The following is a 15,251-nucleotide window of genomic DNA, read 5'->3' as shown; positions in this document are numbered from 1 at the left end:
AAGTTATTGTCACCCGGGAAGAGTATTTTTTATGCTCAAGAAAGAGAGTGTATTTGATAGAAATTGTTGAAATACATATGTACTTCATATGAATAGCAAATTGTGGAGGATGGTATTCACTGTACTTAGATCTAGTTAGTCTGAGTCACAAAATGAGCCCCCTTTTAAAATGACGTATAAATCTGAAAATTTGTCATATTAAACATTCATTTCTTATTTAGGGTCTAGTTTGTTTCATTCACAAAATCCGCATTTTTTAAAAGGAAGTAAAAAATCTGAAAATTAGTTATCTTGATGCAGTTTTCCACGCTTATTCCTATGAAGCCATTTAATTTTTTTTAATGCTTCTGTCCATTGCCTGATACAGGAAACTGGAAAATCCTGACCAAAACAGATAAATTCTAACTTAACAAAAAATATAGAAAGAGAAGGAAAAGGTTCTGTTTTCCAAAGCCAAAAGATGTATTTTTAGCTGGGGTGTAATTTTATAATGAAAACAAATTCAAAATTTAAATTTCAGGACATAAGACGTACCACGTTATCTGGTGTATAGCCGCTGTTCAAATGGGTAGAAAGCCTAAAACAAATGTGTGTGTGTGTGTGTGTGTGTGTGTGTGTGTGTGTGGTTGGGTCTTTCATAGCCAGGGGTCAATTTAAGTTCATTCGCAGAAAGGAAATCAAAAATGCAACACATGCAATCATATACATGTAAACATGCCCATACGTACACATACATACACAAATACACACCTATCAGCCACTCCCCAAACCCAGTTTGATCCAAAATTCTGATCACCATTCTTTATATATTTGCACACACACACACACACACACACACACACACACACACATACACACACGCACTTTTAACTTTACAATTTTATTCATTACTTTTTCTTCTTTTAATCGTCTGTCATATTTGTCAGTTTTTAGCTTTTGTTTTTGTTTTGGGGGTTTCACTTTAGCGATGGAAAAGTGTTTTTTAAGTTTTTGAAAATTTGAAACAAAAAAGCATGGTTTTTAAAACTGACTGTCGCAGAGATGTGAAAATAAGGCTACTACTCGTTAATTTCAATTTAAACTTACCAAAGACGAGGGTCTTCCAGCACCCCACTAGCACCCCCAAGTCTCTTAACGCCCCCTAGTGCCACTTTGCTCCAAAACGACCCTTGCGAGCTCCAAATGGCCCAGTTGAGAACCTTTGATCTACTCTATACGGGTTATCTAAATCTGTTTGCCAAAAACGACAACGAATTAGAAAAACTCCTGAATATTGTCAAAAAATTCAGACTCGATAAATGTGCAAAGTCTACTTTGAAGGCAGGGAAGTTCATAAAGGCAAAAAACATAAAACTTGATACTATTGCAGCTATTCGAAATCTAGACCAATCCGAGGTATTATTATTTTATAAATCTCACAGAGATATTCAGCAACGGTACTTTGTAGTAAAGATTGTTTGCCAACATAACATGGCAGTAGCAACATCCGTCCTAAACCAGAACCGCCACGTTATATTGGCAAACAATTTTTACTACAATCCGAAGTATACAAATATCTGGAAACCAATGAAGCTGATGGTATGCAGCACTGTAAAATGAAAGAGAAAATCCGCAAGGAATGCTACCGAAGGGTAAGAATGACCATAAACTCAGAATTAAATGTTGCTAACGGGATGAATGTGATCAATTCTTTCACCATACCATTAACTACCTATAGCTTCGGTATCATTAGGTGAAGAATATTGGTAGAAAGATCCAGATGGAGTTTAAGATTTGGTGAATGTCACGCATAAATAGCTGCGCAACTCAACACCTTGTTAAATGCCAACCAAGCAACACCAGAGTGATTGACATTGGCTAAGCTGGAGGAGGTTGATTCGTTCCTTTACTCACAATATATCGGACACAGGTTGTATGTCGTTAATCAAACAGCCATGTTTTAGTGGCAAAAAATATTACCGAATAATAATAATAACAACAACAACAACAACAATAATAGCAATAATAATAATAAATGCCCAGATACAATACCAGGCAGTGGCTCTCATTGCTTCTGATCTTAATTGATTGGAAGTATTATCAGGCACACGATGTAAAAGATGGTCTACAGCAAATATTCTGCTGAATAGCACAGATTTGCTTGTCAGTTGTTTGACCTTAACCAGTTGGGCATGTCCCTTACTGGCTGACGATATGTGCATCGTTGATCACAAGCAGGAGAAATGGTAGAGCATCATAGCTATGTATCAAGAGGAATTCTATGGGGTTTGAATAATTCACTCCTGGAAACATGGATGTTTCGTTAAACAACTCTTATTCAGGGACGTTTTGAGCGGGATGGGCTACTCGACCTGAAGAAAATTCTAACTGGGCCGTACTTGCAAGGTCATGCGCTGTTTATTATGATATGACATTATCATGTCGCGCACATATGGTTGTGATGCATGTGCCTGGTGTACCCTTATCACACAGATAGTCACTTTGATGGCGTGTGCTGCTCTCTCATTCAATAATACTACTACTAATCATAATGACTATAGATGTGTGTGTCTGTGTGTGAGTGTGTACACACACACACACACACACACACACACATTTGTATGTATGTATTTATTTATGCTCACACAAAACACACTTGCAATACCTGTTGGTATTATTTCTATTTGTTGTTTATGCATTCAAACATGTGCATGCGCGCGCGCGTGTGCATGAATTGTGTGTTTGTGTGCGAGTGTGTGTTTACGTTTTTGTGTGTACCCTTCGCCGATACGTAGATGTATATCAGCAAAAGATTCTGATCAGTAATATAAACCGATCAAACTGGTGCGTTCAGAAAGAAAGAAAGAAAGAAAGAAAGAAAGAAAGAAAGAAAGGAAGAAAGAAAGAAAGAAAGAAGGAAAGAAAGAAAGAAAGAAAGAAAGAAGGAATAGCTTTAGACATAATCCCTGTCACCATCACAACTACGAACACTACCAAGTCTTCGTCTGGTCATAGTTATCAACAGCAATATCTGAACAGCAACAATGAAGGCAAAAAGAAATACTATACGACGTAGTTAATATCAGAATAGACATAAAGTCGATAGTAGAATGTACTAGACAACACAGTCAACATCACAACAAAGACAGGGAGTCAATTATAGTAATACGCAGAACAACACACACACAACATCATGAATAGGACAATGGTATAAGTGTTTCAATTTGTGAGGAAGAGAGCAGTGCTGATAACATCGGCACCAACACATGACGAGTACTTTAAGTAATCATCCCCGAAAAATGAAAGTCTAATTTAAACTCCATTCACTAATTTAAACGCCATTTGAGCACAGAATGCAAAGGAGCGAATGAAATAGTATAAAGCACGTTGTCCGACGCTCTACCGAGTCTGTACATTCATCAACACAACAGAGACAATGAAATCCGTGCAATAAAATACATCACAGCAAACTCTACAGCACGTTTTCATCTACACTTTCTTCTCATTCACACGTCGTGTGTGTGTGTGTGTATGTGTGTGTGTGTGTGTGTGTGTGTGTGCGTGCGTGCGTATATATATATATATGTGTGTGTGAATAAAAATAAAAATAAAAATAAAAATATATAAAAAATGGGTTTTGTATGATCGTGTATAGAGGAATATATTATTTAAAAGAATTCCAACTCTGTCTGTTTTTTATGTTTTATTTATATTCTTATAAAATTAATGTGGGATACAGAATATGGAATATATAATATAAATAGTAAAATGAAATGAAGTATTGAATGTCTTATTGAATATATGAAATATTGAGTATTAAATAGAGTATTAAATATATGAAGGCTAGTATACTTTCATGCCTCATGGCATTCATCAAGGCCCTATCTGACAGATGTACTGTATATATACATATATATACTAGCTTAAAAGTCGCACTCCGTACAGACCTTTACTGTAGCTCCTGCGGCCCAAAACTAAAGGGAGCAGTAATAATGAAGCATTCATTGGTACCCTACCAATATGGTATTACTTTAAATTCAGTTTAAAGGAAAAACTTGTAAGTTCACAAATTTTTGGAGTTCTTTTCAAATTTACCTTTTCAACAGTTAGCATATAACAAATCCTCATCCAGACCTGATGCTGGATGTTTAAAAACCAAATAAAAGACAGATTTTCAATCCTGATTCCCCAAAAATATAATAATTTATGCAGAACAAATGTAGTCTGAGAGACAGGGGTCCCGGACGAACAGACAGAATTTCGCGTTTATTATATATATATATATATATATATATATATATATATATATATATATATATATACATATTATTCTAAATGTATAGTATTAAATATCCATCACGGCTGGTCTTACCAATCGGTTTCGCGTAAGGAATACAATGGAATGTTAGGTAACAAACCGATTATATAATTGTATGCTCATCAGAGTTAGTCGATATGGAAGGGAATATGGCGACTGCTCTCTATTGTCGAAGGTGGTTTATCACAACCGGTCAGTGTTTGCTGTGGAAAAGTGAAGGAACGAAAAAGGGGCCAGGGGATTAGTTTAGGAGTTATGTCCCTTTGTTGGGTATGCTGTGAAGCCGGCAAGAGTTATTTTGAAGTGGGGAAAGTGTGTATTATTAATGTGGTGCTCCTGTGAGGATGACGTGTGTGGTCTGTGTAGCGGTGTCATATGTATAATTTTTTTCCGGTGCTGTAGGTATATATAGCTGTGTACTTTGGTCTTGTGTGTGTGTGTGTGTGTGTGTGTGTGTGTGTGTGTTTGTTATACCATAAAGGAAAAGTTCAATCGTCACTAAGTGTGACTAAAGAGGGAATGGCAGAGGGAATGAGCCGATCATGCGCTGTTCGAGTAGTCCTCACTGACAATGTCTACAGTATAGACAAAACCAGATCTAGTGTGGGAATCCTCGAGTCGGTTATGGAGACGTTGCCAACATGTGTGTATACATTTTGCGCACCTCCTACAGCATTAAAAGTATTTTAACTCTTATTTCTACCAATGAAGGTACATCGCCACCTTAGTCACACCTAGTGACGATTGAATTTTTCCTTTATGGTATCACATTATGCCTGACTGTTTATATTAATTTGTGTGTGTGTGTGTGTGTGTGTGTGTGTGGCCAAACACACACACTAAAATAATTTAATTCAAATACCATTTGAGTATATTGTGAGTCCCTTAATTTTAAAGTAAATATATTATGAAAATAAAATAATTCCACCAATGTACTCTACGATAAAAGCTCTACTTAAAAACATTTCAAGTGGAAGAGTGAAAACAGAATTCTTTTCATTATTATACCAACATGTTTCAAAAACTTGCTACCAATAAAGAACATGAAAAGGACGTAAATGTCACACAGAAAGCAAACATATATGCATGACGTCACATATATGCACAAACACTAACACACTGTTGTTAATTTTGTTATTGTTGTAACTGCTGTTGTTGATTTTATTCCCCCCCCCCACGCCCCGCCCCGTTTGGCACTATGTCAATGGTAGAATTTTTTAAACTTTGAATTTTCAGTGATTAAACCTCCTCCTCCCCTTCCATGAGCAACCAGCCATTTTCTTCCCTTCACTCCCATTGCTGCTGCCGATGTTATTACTTTTGTTAATGTTGTGTTGTTGCAATGCCGTGAGCTGAGAGGACCGTTAGCACGCTGAGGAAAATGCTTAGCGGCATTTCGTCCGTCTTTATATTTTGAATTCAAACTCTGCCAAGTTTGACTTTGCCTTTCTTGCTTTCGGGGATTGATAAAATGAGGACCATTTGAGCACTGGGGGGGGGGGGGGTCGATGTAATCAATGAACACCCTACCCCGAAATTGCTAACCTTCTGTCAAAATTGGAAACCAAAATTACTTCTTCACCTATTATTGTCACATATTAATTCATAATTTTCAGGCGGTGAGGTGGCAGAACTGTTAGCACGCTGGACGAAATGCTTAGCGACATTTCGTCCGTCTTTATATTCTGAGTTCAAAAGCCACCGAGGTCGATTTTGCATTTCATCCCTTTCAGTGTCGATGAAATAAGTACCATTTAAGCACTGGGGTCGATGTAATCGACTAACACCCTCTCTCGAACTTGTGCCAAAATTTGAAACCAATATTTGTGTTCTTGTTGTTGTTATTGTTACTCCTATAGTTGTTGGTGCAATTTGTGGGACTTTGAACTTTCAACACTTGAAAAACCTTAGCTTCGTCTTCCGGAGGAAGGGGATGAAAATTTGGCATATGCAGAGGCGAGACCTTCATATATGCAACACTTTTCTGTACGATTTATCTTCTCACTTCATTCAGTTTGCTGATTGTGAACGTTGATACCACGTTAGTAGTAAAAACAATGTATTTTTCAAAGCAAAATTTGAAAATCTATCTAATAAATTTGAGGCCCAAATGAGTGAAAGGCAAATAAAAGCCAACCAGTTTTATGTGTTCTGGTTGGCTTTAACAAATGCTAGATGACAAAATTTCAACAAAAAACAACCTCTGATCAAATTTAAAAGTGACTCGACACGTTGTTGACAGCACCACCATCACCACTACCATCATCACCACCGCCTCCACCACCACAACAACAATAACAATAATATTAATAAAATATAGATATATGTGCATGCATGCATCTTGCCGCGCACGTCTGTGTGCATGTACATATATATATAGAGAGAAAATGGCAAAGAAAAGAGAGGGGGGGTTATACATGTATGCATATATATATCTGTATTATATTTATTGAGTGAGGTACCTTTTGAAAAGTCACCTGACGAGACACATCTGCACCGAAGGATGCACCACAGCCAGTTGTCTATAATCTCACTCGCCAGGGACCGATGTAAGATGGGTCGAAATGACCGTTGTGATTAATAAAGTATTTTGTGAATTCCATTTTCGGTTTCCCTCATTTGTTACATGTACATATAACGATATATCGAATATATATGTGCATGTATGGTTGTATAATAGAAACATAGTGTATGTATGCATGTATCAGTGATGACGCCGGCACCCGGGCTGTTCGGGCTTAACCCTTGTGTAAATTTAGCAAAGTGATCGTGTATTTGCAAACTGATTTAATCTCTGTCAACACTGACTTCAAGTATGTAATTGCAGCTCGTAATTCGGGTTCCTTTTATTGAGCCTAATCGCAGTTCATTTATTTTCGTTCAGCGTCTGGCGGTCGTCTTAGACGTGTCAAAAATGTCATTCGTAGCAAACGTTCTCTCGACATCGTTCACACGCGCCTGACTCAGGCTCAGAAGTTACAGCCCGAGTTGTTATCTATAATCGTGAAAATTAAAAGTAATTCAAATTCAATGTTTTCTTGAAACAACAAATTTCTACAGAGATTAGGATTTTAATTTCAATCTATAAAAAGTTTCCGTTCTTCAATATTCTTAAAGGAATGAAAAATTATCCAGCAGCTCGGGTTAATACGAACGAGCCTGGTAGGTGTAAAGGACTAACTGGCATCTCTTGTCAAGAGTATAGGCGACAGTTAAATCGGTGATGTTTATTGTGCACTCCGCTTTCATTATTTGATTATTGTTATTTTGTGTGTCTGTGAGTAAAGATCAGTTGTGTTTTGCTGGGTTGCTTTATTTTTACCCTTAACTTAGAAATGGAGAAAGATATAGTGCTAGATATAAAAAAAATAAGCCATTTAGAGCTAAAAATATTGCGGTAAAATGTGAAATTCTTCGAGCAGGTCAGCCGATTCCGTCATTGAAAACGAAAGCTGGAACTCGAACATTTCAGATAAAATGGTACGAACAGATTGATTGGCTTTGTGCAAGTAGCGTCCCTGAGAAACTCTGCTGCTGGCCGTGTTTGTTGTTTCAACCGAAAGCTAATCAGTCGTGGACAGACGAAGGCTATAATAATTATAAAAACATCCTGAGTGACGGTAAGCATCACAGAAAATCAGTGAGTCAGTTAAGTAGTTATAAAAGCTTGAAAATTTCCAGACTGTACGATATTGTAACCGCTATTAATGAGTCTGCTAAACTGGAAAATAACAAAGAGGTAAAGAAAATAGACAATATTTAAAGCGGTTAACAAATGCAGTGTTATATCTGTGTAAACAAGAGTTGCCTTTACGTAGACATGATGAAGGAAGCGACAGCCTTAATAGAGGAAATTACCGTGAACTGTTGCAGTGCTTTGCTGGAATCGACAGCGTGTTTACTTCTAGATTTTCTACTAAAGAGAGGTCGAAACAGTTTTCAGGAGTCTCAAGACCTGAAAGTCATAGACATGTGAGACAACTCGCTTCGGATCGAATGCGGGAGTGATGGGCACCGATATTTCACCATTTTTGTGGTTTGTCCGGAGCGTTTGCTCTTCCACTTTCCAAGGAAGGGGCGTGTTCCGCTCGTCAGACGGTCCATCTGTTGTCAATAGCCGCTGACTGGAGTACTGAGCATGCTGTGACTAAATATGCGCAGGCATGCGCTGAAGCTGCGACATTTCTAGCATTTCCTTAACAGTGAGCATGTGTGGTCGCATTTGTCAGACAGGATTTTCCGCAACTTGTCTCACTGATGGAGCTACAGTCCTGGGTCAAGCGTAGACCGAGAAAGGACGCTTGATAGCCGGAGCATCAATAAGCACACCTATTCAGGCAACACGGTTGGTGGAAGTTAATAGTAATAATAAAAACAGAGGATAAAAATAGAGGATTGATAATAATAAAGTAGCAATCAATTACTGGCGTCTATGGCATCAAAAATACTGATCTCGTGCTTAAATTAGAAACCGTTATTGCCATAGAAACATTCAGTTTGTTAAACTCTGGTATCGAGAAAAAAGTAAAACGCAAAAAGTCAACAGGACCTTTTGACAGAATTGCGCAGATTTAAATCAAAATTCGTTTTATGAAATCATAATCGGAAGTGTCTACTGACGTATGCAATTGAAATACCAGTATTCTATTGTATACATGAATAAAATCTCATTTATCTCAGTGAAGTGGCAGTCCTCAAAATTCATTTCCTGATTTGTAAGATAGAAAAACATAGTTGGAAAATACAGCAAAACGGCTACTTAAAACTTCATAAAATATCAAGTGCTGATAGTGCTGTTAGAAAATATTAGTTCATGAGGTGTAGGCGAAGCAGCGAGAGTCTAAATAATAATTTCATTCTCAGTAGGTTCGATTTTTCCAGAATGTATGGAGGGTTATTATTATTATTATTATTATTATTATTATTATTATTATTATTATTATTATTATTATTATTATTATTACTATTATTATTATTATTATTATTTGTGTCTAGAGCTGTTGGCCGCGTGTTCGGAGGTCTGTGAAATTTTCTTTAAATTTGTTTTATGTTTTCTTTTTCCAAATTTTGTTGAACTGTTGTCTTTGTAACCCAGCTCGCCACAAGCAGGGATAGCTGGGATGGCAAAAAATTCGCCATTTAAGGGCGAATTTTGAGTTTTAATAATTCAAAATTTCATATTATTAAAAAGAAATCTAAACAAAATTTACAATATGACCACGGAAATCCTGTGTGTTGAAAATTATTGTAATAGCGCTTTCGAAATTTCTTTTCCTCCACTGGAGGCATGAACGAGGGAGCGGAGGAGAACACTAACACCGCTACCACCACTGCCATCACGAGGACCAACCAGAGTAGCAAACGTAAGCAGGAAAGTAAAGAGAAGGCAAAAAGAATTCTTTCACGTGAAATACCTGCAGATATCGCCATTGCCACCACTACCACGTCAAAGAAAGGAGAAAAAATTATTAAAGCAACAACGTCGTTTTCTTCTTCTAAGCAAACACAAAGTGGATTCGCTGAAATGTGTCGCAGAATGGAAGAGGTAAAATTATCAGAAACCGCCTTGGCTAGAGCAAAAGTGCATCTAACAAGAACTGGCAGGTCAGTCCACCTGAATACACCAGAAGAGGTGCAGGAAGAGACACAGTGGAGGACAATAATATACAGATGTATATCATTGAAAATGTGCAAGATAGAAGGAGCCACGCAGGCTCAGGCAAAAAAGTGCCGAGACTTGTATGGGACATCGTATATCGAACGTGGTAAAAGCTTTGGTACAGTAGAGGCGAGGTTTTCAACCGAACAACTGGCCAAAGAAAAAGGCTATGACAACTTTGAAGACCGATGAATTACATATGAATCCCACGTACCTCAGTCGAAGAGTTGTTAGAGTGAAGGTAGCGGAGGTGCCACCAGAAGGGGACATCTTTTTACTGGCAGTGGCCGAGTTGTAGGGCATAGAGGAGAGATGTAAAATTCTTGAAACACGGAGACACGAAAAAGAAAATTGGTACGGTACTGGGATGGAAGTCTTATTGCATGCGGATTTCGCAACCGCACAAGAGATTCCAGATCTCACCGAGCTGCGTGGAGGTTGAAAGTTATTTGTAGCGGTAGAAGGCAGAAAGGCCAGATGCCACATTTGTGGCCAAACAAACCATTTAAAGGCTTTCTACCCAAGACAATCAAAAGAGAAAACTGAACTGCTGCAGGCACCTCCAACTACAGCAATAACAGTAGAAGCAACAACACTAAACAAAATAACTCACCAACATCTATAGCTTCCACTCACCGATCAGCAACAAAAACAACAGCATCAATACCTGCCAAAACAACAACAACCTTACCAACAAAGCACAGCCAAAAAGTCCCACAAGATTTACCCTTACCCCCTCCCGAACACTCAGACATGTCCTGCACAGATGGGGAGGCAGAAGAGCTTAAGTGACAAGTCACCAGATCTAAAAGAAAAAGGAGCAAAAATTCATCAACAAAAGCAGAAAAGTCTGGCAGGTATGATGGCAGTGAGGAGACACATGACAAAACAAACACACAAACACCTTCCCTATTAGCAACCACACCAGCACTGTCAACAACAACAGCATCCCCATCAGCACCGTTGACAAGAACAACCCAGTTCACACACACAACTCGCAGCCCGGACAACCCAACATCAGCAACACACACTCATCAACTACACAACAATAAACACAAACAATAAAGAATTAACGGCACACATATACAACCATACAGGCATCACAAGCACCGATTTCATCACACCACCAAACAACACACCATCACACAAAATGCCTGGTAGCATCACAAAACACATACAATAAAATAAAAACAAAATATCCAGAATGAGTTGGGGGCTTCAGGAAAGATATCAACAAAAGACTCTACAACGAACTGCTCGTGGAAACACAAATAATCCCGGGGACGGAATAACCGTCCCAGCCTCACCAACAAAATCGCAGTAAGTAGCCTTTTCGGCTTCTATACCTCCATCTTACATGGCCTCGCTTACGATAGGCAGTATAAATGCACGTAGCCTGGGATCGCCTTGGAAACAGAGTCATCTACTCAACGACCTCAGGTCACAAAATGTCGATGTAGTAGCCATCAGTGAAACCAGTCTCTCCGACCGACGAGCGTTCATACCCATTATCGTTGGATACGAGATCTATTTATCTCCATGTCAGCTGGGAATGAGAGGTGAAACTGTTGTGTTATTCCGGAGATCCCTGGATCTCGAGATAAAGACTATCTTCCAGAACCCAGAAGTTAAGTTGGTGGTCTTGGATGTGAGCATCGAAAACTTGCTCAGACGTTTTCAATTGTCTGACCGGCACCGGCTAGATTTCCCGAATGCGCCAGTGTGAACCTGGTCTAACCGCAGGGTGTCATCCAGGACGTATTTAGATAAAATTTTCTGTAGGCCAGTAGATAGGAATAGTTTAAGTGCGACGACGTCCTCAGGGAGATTCTAGGCGTCGACGAAGACGAACTGGCAAGTTTATTCTGGAGGACTTTCCGGTCGGGGATTGTTATGGATAGGGCGCTACCGGCTCGAGATAAACTCTACGGACACGAATGTGCTGTCAGACGGGCTTGTCCGAGATGCTCGCAGAGCGATGAAACCGTTCTGCATGCACCCGTTCAGTGTCCGGGCATTGCTGACTTGTGGAGTTATGTCGAACAGCTGCTGTCGCATGTAGGACAGATCCGTCTGTCGTCCGAGTCCATAATGATGATTGCCCCGCCGACCTCCTTTACTGGCAAGGCAGTTTTCCTTTGTCTGGTGGCTGTGGCAAAAGAGGTGGTCTGGTGGACGAGGCTGAAAGGAATGAGAACAGAAACTTTACTCTCCGAAACCGGCCGCATTAAGAACGGTTTCCAAGTAACGATGGTCTACTCTATCGAAAACTTTCGACTGATCTAAACTGACTTTTTCAAGTTTCATTTGAGAAGGAAAGTGAGGGTGGAGTGGGAGGTGCTGTCCTCGAGTGAATTTATCAAAAGGTGGGTGAGAGTTGCAAAAATGGCTAGAGTGGATGGTACCACTCTCAGTGTAGACCTGTGAGTCGGAAGAAGGAAGTTGGAGTGGGCTCTCTTTCTTGGTACTCATGGTAATCTTGGATGGTGTAGTCTCTTGATTATCCCTAGAGGTCCTCCTGAATCAAGGGCGATCCCATCACGATCCTTTTACCCCCTCTTTTTCTAGTGTCATATACTATGTATACTTCCCTTCTAATGTATACAGTGTATACTTTTTCTTTTATTATTCCATTATATGTAAACCCTCACACTTTGTCTGTTTTTGTATTGTCCCCTCATCCTTCGACCTGGTGGCAAATAAAGGAAATCATCATCATCATCATTATCATCATCATCAACATCATCATCATCATCATCATCATCATCATCATCATTATTATTATTATTATTATTATTATTATTATTATTATTATTATTATTACTATTATTATTATTATTATTATTATTATTATTATTATTATTATTATTAAGGCGGCGAGCTGGCAAAATTGTTAGCATGCCGGGCATGCTTAGCGATATTTCGTCTGCTGCTATGTTCTGAGTTCAAATTTCACTGAGGTCGACTTTGCCTTTCATCCTTTCGGGGTCGATAAATTAAGTACCAGTGAAACACTGGACTTGATGTAATCGACTAGCCCCCGCCCCGAAAATTTCAGGCCTTGTGCCGTTAGTAGAAAGGAATATTATTATTATTATTATTATTATTATTCAGTTGTTTTATTTTTATAACGTGCTTTCACTTCACTACCGAGCGCAGCTCTGTGCGCCTTGGGTATGTGCTGTGGTTTGCTGTGGTGCTCTTATGTTTACTGTATTGAAAGTGTTTTGCGTAGAATGTGTGCAGTACCCAGTAGTGCAATTTTCTGTATGTTATATATATTTGTAAGTCCTGGTGTTTTTGTTATGTATTTGTCTGAATATTTTTTTATTATACCTAAGGCACCTACTATGATAGGAATTGTTTCTGTTTTTAGATTCCACATTCGAATTATCTCTATTTCCAGGTCTTTGTATTTTGAAAGTTTTTCCATTTCTTTTAGAGAAACGTTGTCATCTGCTGGTATTGAAACATCAATTAGAAGGCATTTTTTTCCTTCATGATCTTTGACAACTATATCTGGTCTATTTGCCTTAATTTCTCTATCTGTGTGTATTGGCATATCCCAGAGTATGGTTGCTTTCTCGTTTTCTGTGACCTTTTCTGGCGTGTGTTTATACCATTATTAGGGTGAGCTAGAAGAATTGTTAGCACGCTGGACGAAATGCTTAACGGTATTTCGCCCGTCGCTTCGTTCTGAGTTCAAATTCCGCTGAGGTCGATTTTACCTTTCATCCTTTCGGGATCGATAAATTAAGTACCAGTTGAGTACTGGAGTCGATGTAATCGATTATCCCCCTCCCCCAAATTTCAGGCTTTGTGCTTGTGGTAGAAAGGTTTATTATTATTATTATTATTACACATGTATTTTTTAAAATCTTTTAATATCTTACCTCTTACTGGTTATCTTCGCCTTAGCGGAGCTGTTTTGAAAAAAAAAAAAAACATATTTGTAGCTGTAAAACCGACAGACGGAACATTGGAATACTTCTACTATTAAGCTAGCCTTGACAACCATTTTCCCCAAAGTATTTGGTAATTTATTATTTATGAAGTCATATATAAATAAAGAGACAGACATTAACCAAACTCTTTAAAGTCAGAATGCCAAACCTCATCAGTAGTCCAGTGTGTCTAGTGGCATCTTTATTGCCATTTTCTAAGGTTGTTCGGTACAGTTTTTCTAGCGATTAGCTTTTATTTCCCTCCAAGCTAAAATACCATAATTTAGATGGAGATGTACAAGAGAGAAGTATAGGGCTGTTAGTGCGTTCACAGGAAGGAATGTTTTGCATCTTTTTATAGCCGAGAAAGATGTTAAAGTTTTAAAGTTGATTAGCTGAACATGTTGAGTGCACTTAATTGTGTCATCTGTTTGTACATGAGGGCAGAGTGGTGTACGGTAGAGTTGGAAGAGTGTCAGGTTGAATGCATTATGGCATTTAGTCTATGTCACTTTAACTTCTGGGTTCGAATCCAACTGAGATCGACTTTACCTTACCTTTCATTTAACCCGTGGTCGATGAAATAACTGACTACCTCTATGATCGATGTAAACAGTACCACATACCAGTAATTACATCTCACAGTCAATTAAATTATTCACGAAAGACAGAAATATATAGAATCAAGATGAAAGACGTATCAAGATATATGTACGAGTAAAGATGAGAAATAGAATTTCATTATGAAATATGTACGAGATTGAAATATGTGCAATAGGTATCTGTCTGTCTATCTATCTATCTATCTGTCTATCTATCTATCTATCTATCTATCTATCTATCTATCTCTATCTCTCTCTCTCTCTATATATATATATATATATGTATATATATATATATATATATATATATATATATATATATATATATATATATATATATATATATATATATATATATATATATATATATATATATATATATATATATATACTTTATTTAAAAGCAGCAGAAAAATAAAATCTTTTCAGCTGTGTCTTCCTACTTGTGTAGAGTCGCTCAAACTTTCCCAAAAAAGGAGCAGGTTGCACCGGAGTAAGCACATGCTTACTCCGGTATATATATATATATATATATATATATATATATATATATATATATATATATATATATATATATATACACATATATATAGAGAGAGAGTCAGAGAAAGAGAGAGACAGACAGAGATGTGTGTGCGTGTGTGTGTGTGTGCGCCCACATATATATGTGTATATATATTTATTAGCATATATATATATATATATATACATACATACATGCTTGCATAAATGTATCTACGTATATTACA

The 15,251-nt window shown here is 37.9% G+C and overlaps 1 long non-coding RNA gene across 1 annotated transcript; it reads right to left on the bottom strand.

The window, feature by feature from the left end:
* Positions 1-7,113: 7,113 nt before the first annotated feature.
* LOC149132311 (uncharacterized) lies at positions 7,114-9,556 on the bottom strand. Its single transcript, XR_016244614.1, has 2 exons — positions 8,156-9,556; positions 7,114-7,292 (listed from the first exon to the last, which is right to left on the bottom strand). It is a non-coding gene; the product is annotated as an uncharacterized LOC149132311 (long non-coding RNA).
* Positions 9,557-15,251: the final 5,695 nt, after the last annotated feature.

This window comes from Octopus bimaculoides, chromosome 16 (genome assembly GCF_046866305.1).
Source record: "Octopus bimaculoides isolate indiv1 chromosome 16, ASM4686630v1, whole genome shotgun sequence".
In the NCBI taxonomy this organism is placed as follows: domain Eukaryota; kingdom Metazoa; phylum Mollusca; class Cephalopoda; order Octopoda; family Octopodidae; genus Octopus; species Octopus bimaculoides.
This window is presented reverse-complemented; position numbering and strand designations above follow the sequence as displayed.